This window comes from Camelus ferus, chromosome 2 (genome assembly GCF_009834535.1).
Source record: "Camelus ferus isolate YT-003-E chromosome 2, BCGSAC_Cfer_1.0, whole genome shotgun sequence".
NCBI classification, from domain to species: domain Eukaryota; kingdom Metazoa; phylum Chordata; class Mammalia; order Artiodactyla; family Camelidae; genus Camelus; species Camelus ferus.
The window spans coordinates 94,178,829-94,200,483 of record NC_045697.1 but is presented as its reverse complement, the minus strand read 5'-3'; the positions used below and the strand labels follow the sequence as shown (position 1 = coordinate 94,200,483).

The 21,655-nt window shown below is 33.0% G+C and overlaps 1 long non-coding RNA gene and 1 other non-coding gene across 3 annotated transcripts; both read left to right on the top strand.

The window, feature by feature from the left end:
* The first annotated feature begins 5,349 nt into the window (after nt 1–5,349).
* LOC116658395 lies at nt 5,350–19,221 on the top strand. 2 transcript variants are annotated; one of them, XR_004313778.1, is made up of 3 exons: nt 5,350–5,360; nt 9,415–9,420; nt 19,073–19,221. It is a non-coding gene; the product is annotated as an uncharacterized LOC116658395 (long non-coding RNA). The 2 variants fall into 2 exon arrangements; XR_004313776.1 differs by lacking the exons at nt 5,350–5,360; nt 9,415–9,420 and adding an exon at nt 7,855–7,868.
* Nucleotides 9,924–10,068, top strand: LOC116659379. The gene has a single exon (XR_004314744.1). It is a non-coding gene; the product is annotated as a small nucleolar RNA SNORA48 (small nucleolar RNA).
* Nucleotides 19,222–21,655: the final 2,434 nt, after the last annotated feature.

Here is a 21,655-nt window from a genome sequence, read left to right as displayed (position 1 = left end):
AATTTAAAGAAAGATTAGTTAAGTAAATATCACTTCCTAGTATAAAGATGTCTTTCTGCTTTGTGACATTTTAAAGTTTTATTTAATTACATGTAAATCTTTGAATTTGAGTTTCCTAATTTAGCTTGTCATGTTTCGATTTGCTCTGAATCTATTTGCTTTGTGTCTTGTTGCCTAAAATATATACTACTTAAGTTAACCTAAGTTAACTGATCCCTAAAATATGCTTAATTGGAATTTTAGTCTCTAATGTGCTTTGGCTTTGGTATTACTGCTTGTAGTTCAATTAAATTCAACTAATTTTATCTTACAATAAAATTTTATCTGGCATTATGACATCAGAAAACCAAATTCTAGTATATAGAATTACCTCACATTGGTGATCAAGGCAGAACAACAAAAACTGAGACTAGAATCACATGTGTAGAAGGGTTGTTCTCTTTAGGAAACTAAAGAATCAAAAGTATGAATTTGTGTATGATCATAAGGCAAAACCATATCCTCTGTAATTATTTTATTATTTTTAGATATTAACTTGGGAGATTTCCAGTATTGTTGACTTTTTTCCATCCACTGACAATACCCTTAGGAGTGAGGTACAAATCCCAAAGTATATCTTCTCAGGCTTTCAAAGTGTTTTGAGAAGGGAGAGCACTGCCTGCAGGAGATACATCTGTGACAAAGAACTATCAGAACTCTGTCACACGAAACAGAAATTTTCAAGTGGATAGCGCTTTGTTATTAAAGGACACATTAGGCAGCTCAGGCTGCCATAACAAATAACAAATTGCTGTAGAGTGGGTGGCTTAGACAACAGGGATTTACTTTCTCACAGTTCTGGAAGCTAGGAGTTCAAGGTCAAGGTTCCGGCTGATCGAATTTTTAGTGAGAGCTTTCTTCTTGACTGGCTGATGAGCGCCATCTCACTGTACTCCGCTGTGGCCTTTCCTCGGTACATGCATGTGGGGAGAGAGACAGCTGTCTCTGGTGTCTCTTTCTTACAAGGACACTACTCCTATAGGATCAGGTTCCATCTGCTTTTTAGGGCATCACCATTAAATACAAATTAGGTTCACCAGACATGTGAGGAGAGCCTCTGAAATGAATGACAGACACAAAAGAAAGCTATAAAAGTAATTTTGAAGAAGGAGAGCAATGTAGGGGACAAAATAAAAACATAAAATTAAAATTCAATCAAAATACATTAAAATTAAAATCAATTAAAATAATATTAAAATTGAAACAATAATATAATTAAACAATAATTGCTATCTTCAGAGAGAATTTAAAAGATGAGATAAAAATGATATAATAAACAAAAAACATTCAACAAATAAGAGAAATACCCTTGAAAATAAAAAACAATAAAACTGATTTAAAATTTGAAAGATTAAAAGATGAAATTTAGGAAATACTCAAAAAGTAAAATAATAAAAAGATAAAGTATTTACTTACTTTGTATGCTTTCTTGGGCTGTAACTGGGAGATACTTTTGATCAAAATAAGACAGTGAACTAAGAAAAAGCAAGATAGGGAATTCAGAAAACAGAAGGTCAAATAGAGGAGAGAGGTAGAAGTATTTCCTGGCATGATGGTGATAGAAAATGTTAAAATGCCATTTCTGTAGCACGTCTAAGAGTCCACACTTGAGCGCAGAGCAAAGGTGGGGGCAGTCTCCAGGAGAGTTATATCCAGTGGTGTGCTGGTGAATGTTTGTCGACCAACATTCAAGAAAAATAAATAAATATAAAAGCCCTATTTTGTAGCATTTGATCATTTCTGTGGCATAAATACTCCTACCAGGGCTGAAAATGTGACATTATTGACCTCTGATTTGGGACGTTTTTTGCACAATCAGTTCTCAAGAGTTGGTTCAAGCCAGCATCAGCATGCCACTTACATATAAGGAAAAAAATAATGCTGAGCAAGTAAATTATCTTATCTATTTGACCCTTAAATAAAGTGTTTTATATTCCATCAGAGTGTCTGAGAATGAATTAATTATGGACATATAGAAAACTAAACAAAAGAGAGAACAAGGCGGTTATTAACTCCAGGAAGGCTAACAAGTAAACTGACAGCCAGGGGAGAAAATGCAATATAATTATTGATTTAAACAAAAGCTGATATAATTACATTAGTAGGAGCACCAAAGGAAAGTGAAGGCTGGAAAGTGTGAAAGTTTAAAATATTTATAGTGAAGAGAATCAATGAATAATATCCAATTTTTTTTTTAAAGTAAGAAAGAGAGATTTAGAAGCATAAAAAAAGCACTATAAGAAACCACCCACGTAATTAGAAGTCAACTCTAAGGAATAAAAGGGAGGCTTAGGAATGTGTTTTCCTCTTAGGACCTTTGTGGTGCTATTTGAGCTTTTAATCTACATGTATTTTTGATAAAATTAAATTTAAATTTAAAATTGGATAAACACCAGATTATCTTCTATTTAAAAAAAAAAATAGATACTTGCTTTGTTTTAAATAATGCTGTTTCATTTTAAAGTATTACTCAAATTTTTTTTAATGTACAGAAATATGGAATCAAGAATTTGGAAGAGGTAGCACATTCATTACAACCAGTGAAATTTTATTGTCTAAAACGTTTCTAATATGGTCATAACAGCAAGCAGACTTTCTGTTTAGGACTTTTGTAACATCTGGCTCTGCTCATTCCAACCATTGTCTGTCTGCAGCTGGGAAAATAGCTTCCAGTGGCCAATTGCCATCTTGTCTGTGGTCTTTTCTCGACTCCCACTCTCACTCCTCCTCCTTTTCAACGGTCAGTAGCATTCTTCTATGACTTCTTCTAGCTGTTTTCCACTGTTTCTTAGAAAGGAAATTTATGAAATATATTTCAATGCCATTCTTCATTTGGGCTCTTTGGCAATCTATCTACTGTAATTCCTCAAATAGTGAGCCATTTGAAATTCATTGTTGGCTAGTTTCCTGAGCTAATTCATCATTTTTTTTCCTATTTCTACGTTTTTTGGCAATTTCAATCAGTTTTTGAGATTAGTGTTGGGAACAAAGGGACTGTTACTCTCTCATAATTCCTATTGGTTTTATATTGGTCTGAAATCAGTAAGAAAAAGCAAACAATTTTGAAAAGCAGAAATAAAAATGTTTTCAAATAAAAAATCTGTTGTTTTGTAAAAGGCATATATTACAGTAATGTAGATTACTTTATGACCAAAATAGGGCCATATTTCAGTACCCCAGGCTATAGTAAATATGAAAATGCTGGGCTTATATTTTGATATAGTAACAAAAGTCTCTCCAGGAAATGTCTGACAATTATAGCAAAGTCTTTATTCTTAAAATTTCACCTGAGCACAGCTTTATTGCCCTTTTTAATATTGACTATGTGTCATAGATTAAATTGTGTTTTATTTATACTCATATACTTTCATTATTCTTGAGATTTTACATACTTTCACACATTCATGAGCAAATTGTATTTTTCTTTTTTTAGAAAGTCAGTTTTTTGCCCATGTTACATTAACATCTTCATCTAATTTCCTAGCATTTCACTCATAAATTATGCTTGTTTCAACTATACAGGTGAAGCATCAAACATAACATTTTATATTTTAAAGTTTTCAGGGAAAACATCTCTTACGTAAAATGTCAACTATTCAGCAGAATCTGTTTTCTTTAAAAAAAATACTGCTATGACAGAAACTGAGTTTATTTATTCATTTATTTGACTAATATTACTCAGACAGCTCCTATATGCTGATACCATTCCAAGAATTTGCAAGAGATTAGTGAACAAAACAGGAAAATATCCTGTTCTCATCAAGCTCCAGTTAACACCACATTAATAAAAACTACATGTCATATTTAAATTGTATTCATACACCCTACCTTCTTTCATTTTTTCATTTTTCCAAGTTAAAAAGTTGTTGTTTTACAATTCTGTGAGGTCTCACTAATTAAAGCTTTGTTTATGGCTTAACACTAAGAATTACTCAAGCTGTCTAATATTAATTATCACTTGAGATAATACAATGCAGGCATGTTTACTTTCCAGTATGTGAAAATTAGCATTAGTTTTAGTATTCTAGTAAACTCAGAGGATATTTATTGCATGTTTTACTTCATTTGATGAGTTCAGGTGTGTCTCAAATGCATAACATAAAAAAGTTTAGCCCAAGTCTTTTTTTAAATTACTTTAACCCCTTACACACTGTGACTAAAGGCACTATGCAATTTTTTTTTTTTCTGGCCTTCGACTATAATGTGATACAGGAACATTTAACAAGCGCAAGGTTTATATTTGCCATAGATATCATTCAACATGAGATTTTAAGAAGAAATAACCCAAGGATTTCAAGGAAGTTCTAACTTCACTGTCATGCACAATGGTTTACAGTTTGAAACACAAATTTGGCTAAACTTATCTCAAACCTGTATTTTGCCAGAGTAATGAGATTATATCTGAGCAGCTGTCCATGTTCCTTAGGGAACTTTCTCTGTGGATCCAAAGTGTTGCTTGATATTTTACATAACATATAAGTAAATGTAATAGGAATCACAATGACTTAGTGGCCACCGTAACAAAAGGTGCTGGATCTGATACCAAGAAAGTGATTCTGCTTCTGACCCTACCCAACAACCCAGCTTGAGAGGCTTGCCACTTTGGCCTCACTTTATAATTTATAGAATGAAGCTGACTGGTTAGAAAATCTATAATGTAATCACAACTGACTCTAAATTATATGATTATACATTATGTGTGTGTATGTATATATATACATATATTGTTATATATATTATTGTATTATAAATAATATTGTCACATATTATATACAATATGTAACATACATATTACATATACATATACATGAAAAAATAAAATAAATGACCAAAACATTAGGAGTATAATCTAAAATGTTGATGTCTCTTCTAAGATTTTAATTAAAATATCAAAAATTATAGTTATCAGGTAGAATGGACTTCTCAATGCTCTGGAAGGCAGTATAATGTTGTGGGTGAAAGAGAATGTCTCTGGAATTAGATTGGAATTAGGTTTGTCTACGTACCCACTAGCACAATCAGGATGATGTCAAAAAGTAGATCATAGGGTTATTCCATTGCTTGAGTGAGTTAATGTATGCAGAAGGCATTAAACTATACTTGGCGCACAATAAGCATCCATAAATGCTTAACTCATATTAGTACTTCCAACATCATTGTTAGGTAAAAGCTTCAGAAAGTCCTTGCAAAATTGTGTATTTTTAAGAGGCTGACACAGCTGACAGAGATTCTAACTCTGTTAACCACAAGTCACGAATGTATCTTCTCATATATAAAAAATTTTGTCTACTTATTGATAGCAACTGAAATAAGAAGATACAGTAGCCTTGCTACGTGGAATGTGACTTTCATGATTAATAAGTTTGTTTTATATAATATCCTTTTTCACTGTTTCTATCATTTTTCTCATATTTTAAAAGTATTTGACAACTTAAAAAACTGAGTAAAATATTTAAATGTATGCAGGCTCATATATAAAAAATTCGAATGGTTCAACATATTTAAGATGCACGCACTTTCTGCATGCTTATTATATGTCAATAAAAGTTTTCTTCAAAAACTTTTCTTTCTTAGTAAAATGCAATATAAACTCAACATTAATAGAAATGGTAAAACCAGGATGGAAAGCTAGTCTAGCAGTAGGAGGTAGAGAGGATGATTTCTTTCATGTAACAAAAAAAAATTGAGTTTTATATATGTTAATTCTCAAGTGAAAAATGTCAGTGGCAGTGAAATTTGCATGCCATTACCTCAGCCTTCAAACAGTAAAAATCCCTGGAGAATTATATAGTTAAGCACTGTGTTGCAGGTCTACATTCTGTTTAGCGATCTCAGAGGACCATTGCCTTTTCTTAAGTATATGCTTCTCATTTTCAGGGTAAAGAGTCATGTAAAAAATGCCCATGTGAAAAAATAGAATTGGATATAGGTGTAACATGTGGTAGAAATACGAATATATTTAGCCCAGGCTCTGAGTCGTTTAAGCACATGCCCGAAAAAAAGTCTTCTATCATGAAAAAGTTGACTGTAAGTATATTGAATGGGACAGATTCATGTATTTACCCAATTGTGTTGAAGGAAAATATATTGCTAATGCAAAGTTTCATATATATATAAATGCCTATATTAAGAAATAATATATAACGTAGAATACATAACATGATATTTAATGACCATCTATATTCTACTGTTTAGAAATATGATGATGTACACACAAACATGCAAGATGTATACTTCAGTAATTATATGTATACACATTCATATGAAAGAAATCATGATGCATATCTTGAAATTCAAAAGTTTTATCACTTAAAACTTGTTAAAATTTAAGAGATTAACATTCTATTGTGCTTCTTAACATCATTTCGTTAAATGATTGTGATATAGTCAGCTCAAGAGAATGATTAAAGAAATAAACATGTATTTATTCATAAATTATATCATTAATTCTATGCCACAGGTGGTTTATAATCAACTCTTTATAGTAGCATAGAAACTGTAAGTGTTTTTTGATAGCAATATAAATTCAAATGAGATTATAATCAGTAACATACTTGTTTAATTGTTCTAGTTTTTCTATAATATTCATTAGTCCAATCAGATTATTCGAATTTTTTTCCTAAACAATGTATCTGCCTAATCTTGAATTTTTTTAACCAGTTCAGCAAACATTATAGTAGTTAGGTGTACGGTTTCACAGGGAAGCTAAACACAGTTTTACATTTGTATGCTATTTATGTATACATACACAAGTCATTTAATATTAAGTAAGTTATTTACAGCAATGCTGGAGTGAACATGCCTGTTAAGGAAAAAGTAAACTTATATAGTGAATCTATTGTAGCAAAGATGATTCTGTAGAGGATGTAGGAATGTGCTTTGCTGAGAAATTATTTTCCCAAGAAAGCACCCAGGGTTAGAATCAGATAAAGTTAGATTTTTATTCTTCAAGGACCATGTACTCACAATCTGACCTTGATCAAGTAGACCTTGTTCTCAGCATCCATTTTACCACTGACCACCCATGTGCCTTGGTATTTAAAAGCTCAGTTTCTTCAACATCAAGTAGCAATTACATGCATAATTTTCAATATTGTAAAGATTACAGAATTGCAATAAAATGCTTAGCTCACCCCAGTGTACAGTGACTGTTGTTATTGCTGTCAAGTTTCTCAAAGGTACACGTGATGAATAGTATATAAATAGTACTTATTGATAAATGTTTTCAGGATTACCATCTCGTAGAGAGTGGCAGAAGGCAAAAAAACACAGTTCCACCCTCACATGTTCATGGAGTGGAGTTAATAGTCTGTTAACAAAAACACACAACAAAAGTGAAAAGGAGCCACTAATAATATACTTGGAACAAATTTAAAATGTTATGCATGTAACGAATAAGGCATCCTAATGGTTGTAGATTGAGCAGAGTGGGCAACACCCTTAGATCAGATCATCAGGACTTTTCCAAGGTGTTAATATTTAAATGGATGTAAAGGGATAGAACCACTATGTGAAAGCATGATGATTGTTGGCAAGGATATGGAGTAACCGACGCTTCTGCGCTGTTGGAGGAATGTAAAATGGTGCAGTCACTATGGAAAACAGTATGACATTTCCTCAAAAAAATTAGAAATAGAATTACCATATGATCCAGTAATTCCACTTCTGGGTACTCAAAAGAATATCCAAAAGAACTGAAAGTGGGGTGTGGAGGAGATGTTTGTACACCCATGTTCAATGGCAGCATTATTCAGACCAGCTAGAAAGTAGGATCAACCCAAGTGCCCATGGACAGTGGATAAACAAAATATATATACATACAATGGAATGTTATTCAGCCTTAAAAAGAAGGAAAATTCTAACACATAGAGCAACATGGATGAGTCTTGAGGACATTAAGCTAAATACAATAAGCCAGTCACAATTAGACAAATACTATATATTTCCACTTATATGACACATCTAGTGTAGTCAAATTTATAGTAACAGAAATTAGAATGGTGGTCACCAGCGGCTGGGGGAGAGGCAGAAATGGGGGCTTGTTCTTTAACAGGTATTGTTTCAGTTCTGCAAGATGAAAAAGTTCTGGAGATCTTTTTCACAGCATTGTGAATACACTTAACCCTACTGAACCTCACACTTAAAAATGATTCAGAGTGGGGAGGGTATAGCTCAAGCAGTAGAGTGCATACTTAGCATGCACGAGGTCCTGGGTTCAATCCGCAGTGCCTCCTCTAAAAATAAATAAAAATAAATAAATCTAATTACCTCCCCCCAGAAAAAGAAAATGATTCAGGTGCTAAGTGTAGTGTCATGTGTATTTTACCATAGTTTCTGTTTGTTTGTTTTTTAATCACGGTGATACGGCTTTAAAACAAAGGGAACAGCTTTAATGAATATCCAGAAGAGTGGGGTGGGAAGAAAACAAGGCAACTTAGTACTTTCTGGAGACTAAAAGGCCAAAGTTTAAGAAGCCTCCATTGTTAAAGATTATCCCAGGTCTTGCGGGCCATTATTAAGAGTTTTAATACCGCTCAGTGTAAAGTAAGAATGTATTGAAATGTTCCAGAAAGATCAACAACTTGGGAAGATGCCTCTTGTTTCTTACTGGGACTCTGACCAACTCAGAAACACGTGATAGATCTAAAAGGTGGTCTCTCTACTGAATAACCCAGTATTAATTGTCAAGAAAATATGTTATGAGTTCAAGAAAGGAAAGATAGTCACCATTGGCTATGTTTATGGGACTTACAGGGCCTTTCTGTAGACCTAGGAAATAAAAATAATCACCATTCCTTGTCATCATCCTTCACCCCAGACCCAAGGCAGGCTCTGTTAGGATGCCTGGGAAACAAAAATATTCAGAAAGATTCACTGAATTTGAGAGGAAGGAAGGGAAGGGAAGACAAAGGAATGGTTAGGATAAGAGGAGGAAAGGAGGGGGAGGGAGTGAGGTCACATAGCAACAAGGCAGGAGGCAGAATCTGAGAGGAAATTTGGTCAGGATAGTAAATAGATGTTTTAGGAAAAGTATGTTTAATTTTCATTTTTACGTTGTTTGCATTGCTGCTTGGTAAATGTTCTCCAGCTTCTTAATACCTCAGATAATCTGCACGTGTACAAATGCCTCATATAAGTATTTCAGAGAATAAAAATCAAGGATCATGTTGGGTTTCTTGTCTGGCTCAGTGAGGTAACTAAGAAAACATAACAGCCAGATGAGAAAGAAATGCTTGAGAAAGGGAGTTAGTAATGAAAAGCTGAAACTTCAGATCGCAGAGAATGAAATCCCTTAGGAAGCCACAAGACTTTCAGGAAAGCACTGGATTACCCACATGATCTGGGTGAGGGTAGCTGAGCCAGTCTACATTTCAGAGGGCAGTGCGACATCAGCTGGCATCTGAATTTAAAATAAATGAATAAAAAGCAGGACTTGAGTACTCCTTAAAGTTCTGTTCTTACATTCTCCTATGGAACTCACGAGAACAGAGTGTGTGTAGTTCACCAATGCTGACTCATGAAATGTGCTCAATAAATATGTGTCTGATAAAGAATGAGTACCAGTTCCAAATTTATTACCAAATGATGCCACTTTCTCCATGGCCTTCTAAATTGGAAAACATCTCTTGACAAAATTTGCACCCACCCACAATCTCCTCCACTTCATATTAACCCAGGAGAAGCTGCTTCTTACGATGAGATGATGCAACTTCAACTTCTCTCCACCTAGAAAGTTGTTAAGGTGTCTTATCCTTCTGCTTCATCCGGATTCCTCCTCTCCTTCATCCAGAGTTTTGTTTCATGAATAATCTGTTCTCCTAAATCATCTTCTACTTTCTCCTTGTTATTTTGCTTTCCCCCTGCCTTCTGTAAGAGTAAGAGTAACCCCCTGGCGATGGGCAAAGAGACACCTGATTGGCGGTGCTGCTCTTCTGTCAGTCAGGGGCAAAGTGGGTGTCTAGCCCTTTTTCCATCTTAGCTTGATGCTTGGGTTGGTGGCCAGAGTTGTTTCATGCCTGGGGGTCCGGGAAAAAAAAAAGAGAATAAGTGTGATATCTTACAAGCGTCAAATAAATTAGAAACAAAATATCTCTGGAATTTGTTCATTTTTTCAGCTATCTCCTTATTCTGACCCTGTATTATCTATCAAATATCTTGACAAAAAATACTATTTCAAAATTAGCCTCTAAATATTTTGTAAACGTGCATATGTTTTATGTATTATTAATTCAATAGTAAGTATTAAAAAAAACTCAATATACAGTATTTTAATAAAGGGCTTCTATCGACCTAAAATGTTCAACAATATTCCAGATGTTTTAGTAAGAGGTAATTGATGTACTTTGACAATTTGACTAAATACATCTCCCGAAGTAGAGTTTTTGTGAGAATCTATTCTGTAACTATATAACCACGCTGGTCCTTATTCCAGTCCAACTGGCACATCTTTAACTAAAGACACTATTTCTTGACATTTGCAACACCTGTGTGCTTAGGCAAGTTTGTGCTTATATTTTCTTACCTAAATCACAGAAATTATATCTACTCTACAAGGTTTTAAATGAAATTGTATATGCAAATCATTATGCATAGAATTGATATTCAATACATATTTTTGTTAATTCACTGATTCTGTTTCTCAATTTAAGCCTCTGAGTATAGCCTTTGCCTTTCACAAATGCTTAAGAAACTTTAAAAAAAAAATAACCTGTTTTAAATTTCAAGTTAGGCAAGGGAGTCTGAAGCCTATAGTTAAATAATAATTTTCAGAACATGAAAATTTGGAGGATACAAGAATATTTTCATATATCTCACTTCTAAAGTGCAGTAGAGAAGCCCTGCTATATTATTTAGGTGGAAGGGAACAGATTTACTTAAGCAGTTTAAGACACTCTGTAAGAGGGTTTTATTTTAAGGATGTCAATGATTTAGAGTTTGAACACAACAGGACACTGAGACAGAAATCACTGCATGCCAGAGCCTCAGCTAGAGTAAGGCAGCTCGGGGTCTCAGCTGCAGTACTTTGTAACTTCTCCCCCTAGTGGCTGCCGTGACAATTGCATGATTGGTGCAGCCCAGACGACAGTTTAGATTAGAGGGTATAGTTACACATGCTTATTTTCCTGGGGCTGAGACTGCTCAGAACTCATATTGCCTTAGAAGCAGAGTATAAATGCACTTGGATTTAAACAACTGCTAATATCAATGCAGAACATTAGGGAAGAAAGAATTACTTTAATTGTCTCATACATTTCATAAAAGAAATGAGAGGCTTAGGAATAAGAGGGTATTTGTTAGTTATAACTTCATCATTCAGTTCTATCAGTTTATCTGCAATATTTTAAAAAGTGTCTTTCTAAACTATCTAACCTCAAGAGAGACTGGATAAATAGTAATACATGGTTAAAATGTATATTAGGTAAAAATGTGATATGATCCTTAGTTTACTAATTAAAAATTCAAATTTGAAAATTTTTCAGTTATTTTGTTTTCATCAAGTATATTTTTGCTCCACATGTAAGAATATATTTCCAGGAAAATGTATATATAAAAGATCAGGAAATGTCTCACTGTAAATTTTAAAATTATGTGCTATATCAATCCTAAGAAGATTAAAAATATTAATCATACACAAAATTGGGTAAACCATGTCTGTTCTCCATTTAAATAATTCTAAGATACCCACATCTAACCTACAGTGAACACTTAAAATGTGTCAAAAAAGTATGAAGTTGAAAATAATTTGTAATGACTACAGTGATTCTGCATTCAAATACATTTTAAAGTACAGATTTCATATAGACAAATATGGATTCATGAAATATTTATTTTCTGTAAAAGTAATTCTGTTTGCTAATTTTAACAAATACATTTTCTTTGTAAAAAAAAAAAAAAGTAAATTCAGAAAAATAGTAAGGTGGTTAGACCGAATACTTAGAGAATCATTAATATTTAGTATATATTTTTCTACAAATAAATACTACTTGCACACACATACATACATGTATATAATTATATATGATTTTAAAAGAGGACATATCATATATAACTTTTGTAATCACTTACTGTCTGATAAGTACTTTCTGTATTTTTAAATATTATTCTAAATTGTGGTTTATAATGGCTGCATATGATCTTATCATATATATGGATATTATATATAACTAATCTTTTCTGCTAGACATTTGAGTTTGTTTCAATCCTTCATAAAATTATGCAATAAAATTTCTTATTAAAAATCTATACCTGGTGCCAGAAACATGGTCCTCTAAAAATGATATATTGGACTTCAGCAGAAGTAAAATCTTTTGTTCTGGGAAAGACACTGCTAATAAATAAAAGGGACAAGCTAAATACTGGGAGAAAAAAATTGCAAATCACATATCTGAGTAGCTAGAATATACAAAGCTCTCTAAAAAGCAACAATAAGAAAACAAATAAACCAAGCAAACAATGCATAAAAGATAGGAACAGACACATTACCAAGAGGAGATCAGGATGTCAAGTGAGACCATGAAAATATGTTCAACATCATTAGCCACCAGGCAAATGAAAATTAAAAACACAATGAACTCCCCCTACACACCTATTAGATCCTCTGAGTACAAAGCATTCTGACAATACCAACGATGTAAGCAGCTGGATCTCTTATACACTGCTGGTTGGAATACAAAAAGGGACAGCTACTCTGGAAAATTGTTCAGCAGTTTCTTAAAAATTACACCTGCACTTACTTTATGACTCAAGAATCTCAGAATACCTGCTCTACAGATGTGAGAACTTGCATACACACAAAACGCAAACAAAAATGTTTATAGCAGCTTTGCTCCTAATTGTGCAAAACTGGAAAGGTGCAAATGGCCTTCACCAGGTGAGTCGATTAACAAACTGAGGTATATCCAAACAGTTTAATAATACTCAGCAAGTGAAAAAGAACAAACTTTTGATACCCACAATAACTTGGGCAAATTCCACAGGCATTATGCTGAATGAAAGAAGCATGTCTCAAAAGATTACTTACTCAGTGCTTCAGTTATATGACATTCTGGAAAAGACAGAATTATGGTGATGGAGAACACAGTAGTGGCCAGAGGTTCAGGGAGGAGGGGGGAGTGAATATACAGGACAGCATAAGGCAGTTTCGCGGGTGATGGAATTGTTCTGTGTCCTGTTTATGTTGGTGGTTACAGGTGTGACGCCTGTGCTGACATTCACAGAACTTCACTCCATAAGGAAAGAAGTCAGTTCTGTTCTTTGAATATTAAAACTTTTATTTTTAAGTCACAACATATTTACTGCTACTTTAAAACAGTATTACATCGGGTTAAAAATATATGTGCATCTTTTATTATTACCTATTGCCTTTGGATAATTAAAGTAGAGGCAGTGAACCAAAAGACAGTATCATTTTTTTAATAAAAACATATATTGGGACATTTGCACTTAATCTAAAATACAAGGGTTGTCCATTTCCTACACTTTCATCGACACTAAATCTTAGATTCTTTTATTTTTGCCATATTTTAGGCAGAGTTAAGCTATATTTATTATTGTTTAGATTTATATTTATTTGCTTACTACCGGGTGTGATATTTGATTTTATATTCTAATCCGTTTGCATTATTCACACTACTTCCTTTCCTTCTGTGATATTTTATTAAGGAAATTTCCACCCTAGAAGAATTTGATATAAACAATCCGCTTGGCATTGCTTTTCCTCCAGTGGTCAGGAAATTTTCATTTGTTTTGAATCATTCCCTAAATGGAGACGCACAATTAGGCTACTTTGAAGACACAACTTCCTGCATGCGATGAGTCGTTTATGTCTCTCTCATCTGCTTAGCCTTGAATAACAACAGTGCTGTGAGCTGTCAGTGACTAGGGCGCAAGCTGTGAAATTACACCGTGTAGAAAATTTGATTGTACTGCAAAGACTTTGCACAAGACAAAAGCATAGATCTCTCTTCACACAATTCCAGGCTCGTGCTAATGACTCACACTGTTGCAGGGCAGCCGCCAAGAAAGGGTGTAAGAGGCCTAATGAACAGAAGAGCCCCAGTGCCTGACCACCTTCTGCTCCGGAGCCTTTTAGCACCTGGATCACAGAGCGGCCTGTAAAATCAGGCTTCTGATGAAACCGGTTCACTCTCACCCTCTGGGGCTTAACACAAAGGCTTTTATTCCATAACATGACAAGTGATTAGAAATTTTCATCCAGTTCATTAAAGTAGGCTACATAGTTCTGTTTAGGAAAAGGACTGAAAATTCGAATGGCATTTTGCAAAGTCTGGATTACCCTCTAAACATTACCTGTAATTTTCGATGTATTTTAATAGCATACTTATTGAATATGTGCTTTTGTACATGTGTCTGCCCTGAGCATAAAAGACTTGAAACATTCGAATTGAAGACACACATCCTTCTGAAGTCCCTTTGTTTTTATCCTTGATGTGATCACAGGTCTGCTATATCACTGTATGCCTGCATCACTTTAATATATAAGATGCAAATAGTATAATGATATAACATCCTGCAAACTTTTGCAAATAGACATGCTAAAATTATTGGATTTCTTGCAGGGTCTTTGAGAAAAGGAAAGGAACTAATTCAGTGTTTGTGTGTCAATTTAAAATTAAAAAAAAAATTATTTCCAAGGGAGCACTACTGTGAAAGTGGGGTAATTTATACATGTGAGCAAAAGTTCAATGTATTTTCCATTGACCATTTGCAATATTTGACATCTTTGTTTGCCAAGGCAACAAGTATATAGTTGTCATGTAAATGATAAAACAGTAGAAATAAAAGTTACACATCCGTATAAAACTAGTCTCCTGACTAGTATTTCTTTTAAGAAAAACAGAAATTTATGGACAATTAAGAAGACTAATTTACAAGTATGCCCATTATCACTTAGTTATGACCTCCTTAAAATAATTCTGGAAGATCAATAATTTTTTTCCCAAATCACATGGATAAACTAATAACCGAAAGCTTCCTAAATGGTTTAAATTTAGTAAGTTATCCACAAAAATAATTATATTATAAGAAAGACGATGTTTGCCTGCCTTTGCCTTGTCCCTCATTTCCACCCTCTTGTCAGTCATCGTCTCTCTCCACTTCTCGTATGTCTCTGAGCTGAACCCCACCTCATACTGCTTTCTCTAGGACCAGCACAGTCCAAACACCTCTTCAGTCTGGAGTGCCATGCTAATGCCCCATTGGACATTCTCAGCCTGACAGTTTATCCACTCATTAGGCTAACAGTGGATTCCAGGTCAAATTCATGCAACATGCAATATTTTAAATTTACTTTCCTAAAGATAGTAATCCTATCTCTGTGGCTGTGAAAGTTGATACCCCTTCTACACCAGATCTGTGTAAGGCAGGTACCACGCCACAGGTGGGACACGAGTTTTCACCATGAATAGTCCTTCATAGTACATCTAGCCCTACAATAACACTTAAGTTATTACCTCAACTTAGTAAATTTATCAACGATAACTTGAATCGTGGTATTAGTGAATTCTGAGGATTCAAAAGTTCCATAAAGAAAATTATTAAATCCAGCCTTTTTGTTAAAATACAAAATGTGGAAAAGAAAAACGTTAATAAGTTATATAAATGTTAAAATGGATAAGCTCATTAAAAACCCATTACTTCTATTGCAATATCAGTAAAAGCTTAGTAAGTTGTGATTAGGGGCCAATTTTCCAGCTGAAGCTTCTTGTGCTTGCAAAATGTAAACAGGAAGAAAAGGCAGTTTGATATCAAAATTGTGGCACAGCCAGATTTCATTCCACTTACAAAATATATATAATAAGCTAGGTCTCAGCAAATGTCATTTTTCATTAGTTTTTAATATTTTACGTTGTAATATAGGTGGAAGATTTTATGCATACAAGGTATATATGTGGAAGCACATAGATGCGGCCACATAACTCATATAACAAATGCTTACCTTAGCTGCTTTAATTCCGATCTTCATGTGGTGGAATGACTATACTATGGAGCCTTTCTTCCATTGACTTTTCAACCGTTGCTACCTTATGAAATGTCAGGAGGGTTTATTAAACTGCTTGCTGAACAGACATTCTTCAACAAGCATTGCCTAGAACAACCATCGAAAAAAAAAAAAATGGAAACAACAACAAATATAAAGGTCTGATTTCTCATAACTGCACAGCATGCTCAGCTGTTGCCATTTTTCAGACAATTAAAACTGAACCAAATTTATGGAGCCTGATTCATGGAGTTCTTAAAACAATTCTGTCTCCATAGCATTTGATTATTTTCTAGTCACAATGTAGTAGCTCACAAGGACCATTTTTATCACCCAACTAGGACAGCACCACCCACCATCCTGTATTTAAGAAGACAGCTCTCTGGTGATAACAGAATGACGGTGTTCTATGATTGCTGTTAGCTCTCTTGACTTGACACTTACAGTTTAGTAAAATCCATAGGTTACACTGAGTAGATTTCAAGTGTGCCAAATATGACATTCATGGCAAAGCTTTAACACCTTAAATATCCTCATTTTCCCTAATATGTGAAACCCATCCCATCTGTCACTTTCCAAAGAACATACACATTTTGGATAATTAATTTTTGTAACCCCAAATAAAATGCCACAGTATTTTAAAGCTGCTCCTATCATCAGCGTTACCAAGACAAGAGATAATGGAAAGGATGCAATAACTCAGTATATCTCTGTTCCTTACTGTTTTGAGATGCTTGCAGACACATTTTCAGTGTTCTTGGCGTAAATTCAGACTGCCATTTGGCAAAGAGCACATAAGCCTTCCTGAGCATCAGCTCTACGGAAGATGTCACAGACCAAGGAAGAGAGAAACACTAAACACTTCAAAGACATTAACAGCCATTAACAAAAAAAGAAAAGAAAGAAACAAAAACACTCCTGAGCAATTCTGTATGTTTTCAACGTTTGAAAACATTCTAAGGTTAATCAAAATTTAGTTTGGAAGAGCAGAGGACACTATAGATATTTCACTGTTGTAATATTATTTATCCAGGCTTCTATGGATAAACGTGCTACTTAAGACCACATAAAACAAAATGCGTGATTAGGGGTATGTGATTCTGAGGACCTGGCCTAACATGATATGCACTGAAAATGAGCCTCAGGAGGAAAGCTTGATGCCCAGCTTTCACTCTGATGCTGAAAATAGCTTGTGATGTTCTAAAGAAACAAGAATTTAAAGCTGATTCTGGCCATGTTATTTATTTGTTTATGAAACATGTTACCAGTCAATATAATAGGCATAATTGCATAAAATGTTTTGTACTGATACGCAAATCTTGAGACGTTTTATAATTGATGTTGGATAATAGAGGTTCACTAATTCACATTGCAATAGAGTTTTCTGGGATCCAGTAGAAAAATGGGGTCCTTAATAAAATGAACAAATGTAACACTGCATTAAAAAAGTCAACTATAGTCTAGTAATTAGACACACAGCTAAAATAAAACAACTTAGAAAGATTAAAAATATTAAATGCAAAGCAATATACAGAGCATATATTTACAAATAGAAATCTGATTATAGTTATTTTAAAGAGGCAAAGCACCATTCAAAGAGTTCTATACAGAACAAAGGGAGATATTTATGTTAATAAAACGTTCAATCAACCAAGATGATGTAATAATCTATTAAGCATATTACAACAAAGTATTGAAATATGTTAAAATTGTTAGAAGTAAAATGATATTTTTATTTTTTTAATTTCAAATTGAAAAATGATAAATATTGAAAATCTATGATTTTAGTGTAAGAAATTAATAGCCTTTGAAAGAACAGGTCATGTAGATAGAACATAAGTAAGGATACAGAAGGTATGGATTACACCATTAGGATTCCTTTTGTCTTTATATATACAAAATAAAAATTATAACTTTGTACGTATATGGAATATGTAACATTTAAATACCCACAGAAAATTCACAAAATTAGACAAAATAAAATATTTCTATATTCCAAAAGATAGAAATCATTCCAGCTACATTTTTATTACAATGCAATAATATTTTGAATTTATCGAAAGAACTGACAAAAATGAATCCATAACCAGGAAATCATTTGAAATGCTTGTCCAAAAGAAATTCTTAAATTAAAAGGAGATCAACACTGATGGCTACCACTAAATATTTTCTCAGAGTGTGTGGGAAGCCACATGGTCTAATACTCGTGCTCCACATCGGGCCAGGTGTGAGCTTGAATCCCAAATCTGTTCTTCCTAAAAGGGTGACCTTGTTTAATTTACTTCACCTTATGTAAGAATTGAAAGTGCTTAGCGTAATGTTTGTACAAAGACACCCAGGAAATATATAATTTATTAACACATTTACCAGAGGAAAACATGTACCCTTAAGCACATTCATTAAAAATAAGAAAGACAGGAAATAAATATTCAACTCAGTACAATTATAGACAAAAATTCATTAAAAACACAGAAGAATGGCATTAATGAAGATAGAAGGAAAATTAATGAAAATCATGACTAAATGACCACTGATTTGATCAATAACATACAAATCTCTTTCTATGGAAAGATCAATCAAATAAACTACTAAGAAACTCAAAAATCTAAAAACAGTATTCATTAACAAAATATTATAGGTGAATACACAAAAATGCTTTAGCTTTCCCATATGTAAATATAATACACAACAGATAATATAATGGGGAATAAAAGAACACATTCACAAGAGCAATGATAACTATAAAAAAATTCAGGATTAACCTTAACAAGTAACTTGCAAAACCACATACAAGAATATAAAACTTTATAAAGAATACGTACCAAGAATTGACTGTAGAGAGAGATGATACTAAACTTCAGAATGTGAATTTTAAATATTTTAAGTATGTTAGTTATAGACTAAATTTATTTATTTATTTATCAACTCAAAGCAAACTCAACAGAGTTTTTAGTAGGAAGAGATAAAATGAGGTAATACATCATAAAAAAACAAATAACAACATCTCTCCAAATTTAAATACAAGCTATAGAGTAAAGACAGTCTCTTAAGCCAATAGTGTTGGGATAACTGGCCAGCTGCATATAAATCAGTGAAGTTAGAATATTCCCTCACACTATAGACAAAAATAATCTCAAAATGGCTTAAAGACTTAAACATAAGACAAGACATTATAAACCTCTTAGAAGAAAACATAGGCAAAACATTATCTGACATAAATCTTAGCATTGTTCTCCTAAAGCAGTCTACCCAGGCAATAAAAATTAAAGCAAAAATAAACCAATGGGACCTAAATCAACTTATAAGCTTTTGCACAGCAAAAGAAACCACAAACAAAACAAAAAGACGACCTACAGAATGGGAGAAAATAGTTGCAAAAGATAAGACTGACAAAGGCTGAATTTCCAGGATATATAAACAGCTCATACAACTTAATAAGAAAAAAACAAACAACCTAATCCAAAAACGATCAGAAGATCTAAACAAGCAATATCCAGTGAAAACATACAAATGGCCAATAGGCACATGAAAAAATGCTCAATATTGCTAATTATCAGAGAAATGTAAATCAAAACTACAGTGAGGTATCACCTCACACCAGTCAGAATGGCCATCATTCAAGAGTTCGCAAACAATAAATGCTGGAGAGGGTGTGGAGAAAAGGGAACCCTCCTACACTGTTGGTGGGAATGTAGTTTGGTACAGCCATTATGGAAAACAGTATGGAGATTCCTCAAAAGACTAAAAATAGATTTACTACATGATCCAGCCATCCCATGCACCCTAATGTTCATAGAAGCACTATTTACAGTAGCCAAGACATGGAAACAACCTAAATGTCCATCAACAGATCTGGATAAAGAAGTCATGGTATATTTAAACAATATACTACTCAGCCATAAAATAGAATGAAATAATGCCATTTGCAGCAACAAGGGTGGACCTGGAGAATGTCATTCTAATTGAAGTAAGCCAGAAAAAGAAAGAAAAATACCATATGATATCACTTATATGTGAAATGTACAAAAAAAGACAAATAAATTTATTTACAAAACAGAAACAAACTAAGACATAGAAAACAAACTTATGGATGCCAGTAAGGGAGGGGGATGGGAAGGAATAAATTGGGAATTCAGGATTTGTAGATACTAACTACTATATATAAAATAGAAAAATAACAAGTTCATATTGTATAGCACAGGGAACTATATTCAATATCTTATAGTACTTAGAATGAAAAAGAATATGAAAACGAATATATGTATGCTTATGTATGACTGAGGCATTAAGCTGTACAACAGAAATTGATACAACATTGTAAACTGACTATACTTCAATAAAATAATAAATAAATAAATAAATAAATAAATAAATAAATAAATAAATAAATAAATAAATAAATAAATACAAACTATGAGAGAGAACTTATTCTGCCACATATGAAAATTGAAATTATTATGTCCAGTGATAGGGATTCAAATCACACTATTTGTTCTGGAATAGTCATGTGAATCATCATAGCAAGTTTATAAATTTTGGATATTTAATTTTCCAGGATAGTTTAGATCAGTGAAAAGCACTCTCTTCTATCCAAAAACTAAGTGGTCTATTTAATTTGGGGAAACAAATTCATAAAGCACACAAAAGTAAACTCTAAAATTTTTCTTTTATAAAAGTGAAGTGGAAATCAGATCATATAAAATTTTTAAATAATTATAGGGAATATTTTTATAATCTTTATGTCAGGACGTTTTCCTAGGAAAAGCATCAAACCAAGGCCCATAATTGGAAATACATTAATGTACTTAATTGAATTAACTATTTAAGCCTTCTCTCTATCACAAGACTAAATAAAAAAGTTAAATTAAAAATGTCAGAGTATGAAAAAATATTTAGAACATAAGTAACAATGAGAAAACTAAGATGCATTATATATAAATCTCTCCAACACATCAATAATTCAAGTACACACACATATATACATACACACACACACACACACACACACACTCACATACACACACGAAATAACAGAAAATTTCCTGGAAGTGTAAATACCAAATTGATAACCACGATTACTTCTCTGAAGGAGAATTATTTGAAAAGAAGAATAAAATTTTGGGCTTCTAATTATTTACTTTTTATTTTATAATTATTTTAATTATAATAATGTGAATGCATTTTGACAAAATTTGTAAAAAATTAATGTTAATCATTTGAAGTTGGGAATACTCGGTATTCTCATTAACCCTTAAGCAAAAAATAAAGGTAGCTACTCCTCAGCATATTTAGGTAAAATAGCTAAAAACCAAAGATAAAGCAAATGTCTGAAAAATAGCCAGGCAAGTGGACAGATTATATTCAGAGGAGCAACAGCTAGGCTTAGAGCTGGCCTCAATCTCAACAGTGGACATCAAAAATCAATAGTAGGTTATCTTCAATGATTTTTTATAAATGACTGCTAAGCTAGAATTCTATCCCAACTTTTTGAAGTATGGAATTCTATCCCATACTTCAAAAAATGACGGAATAAATTTTCAAAAGAAATAGCTCAGGAAATGTTTCACCCTATACTTTAGGCAAGGGAAATATTTCCAAGTAAAAATTCTAAGACTG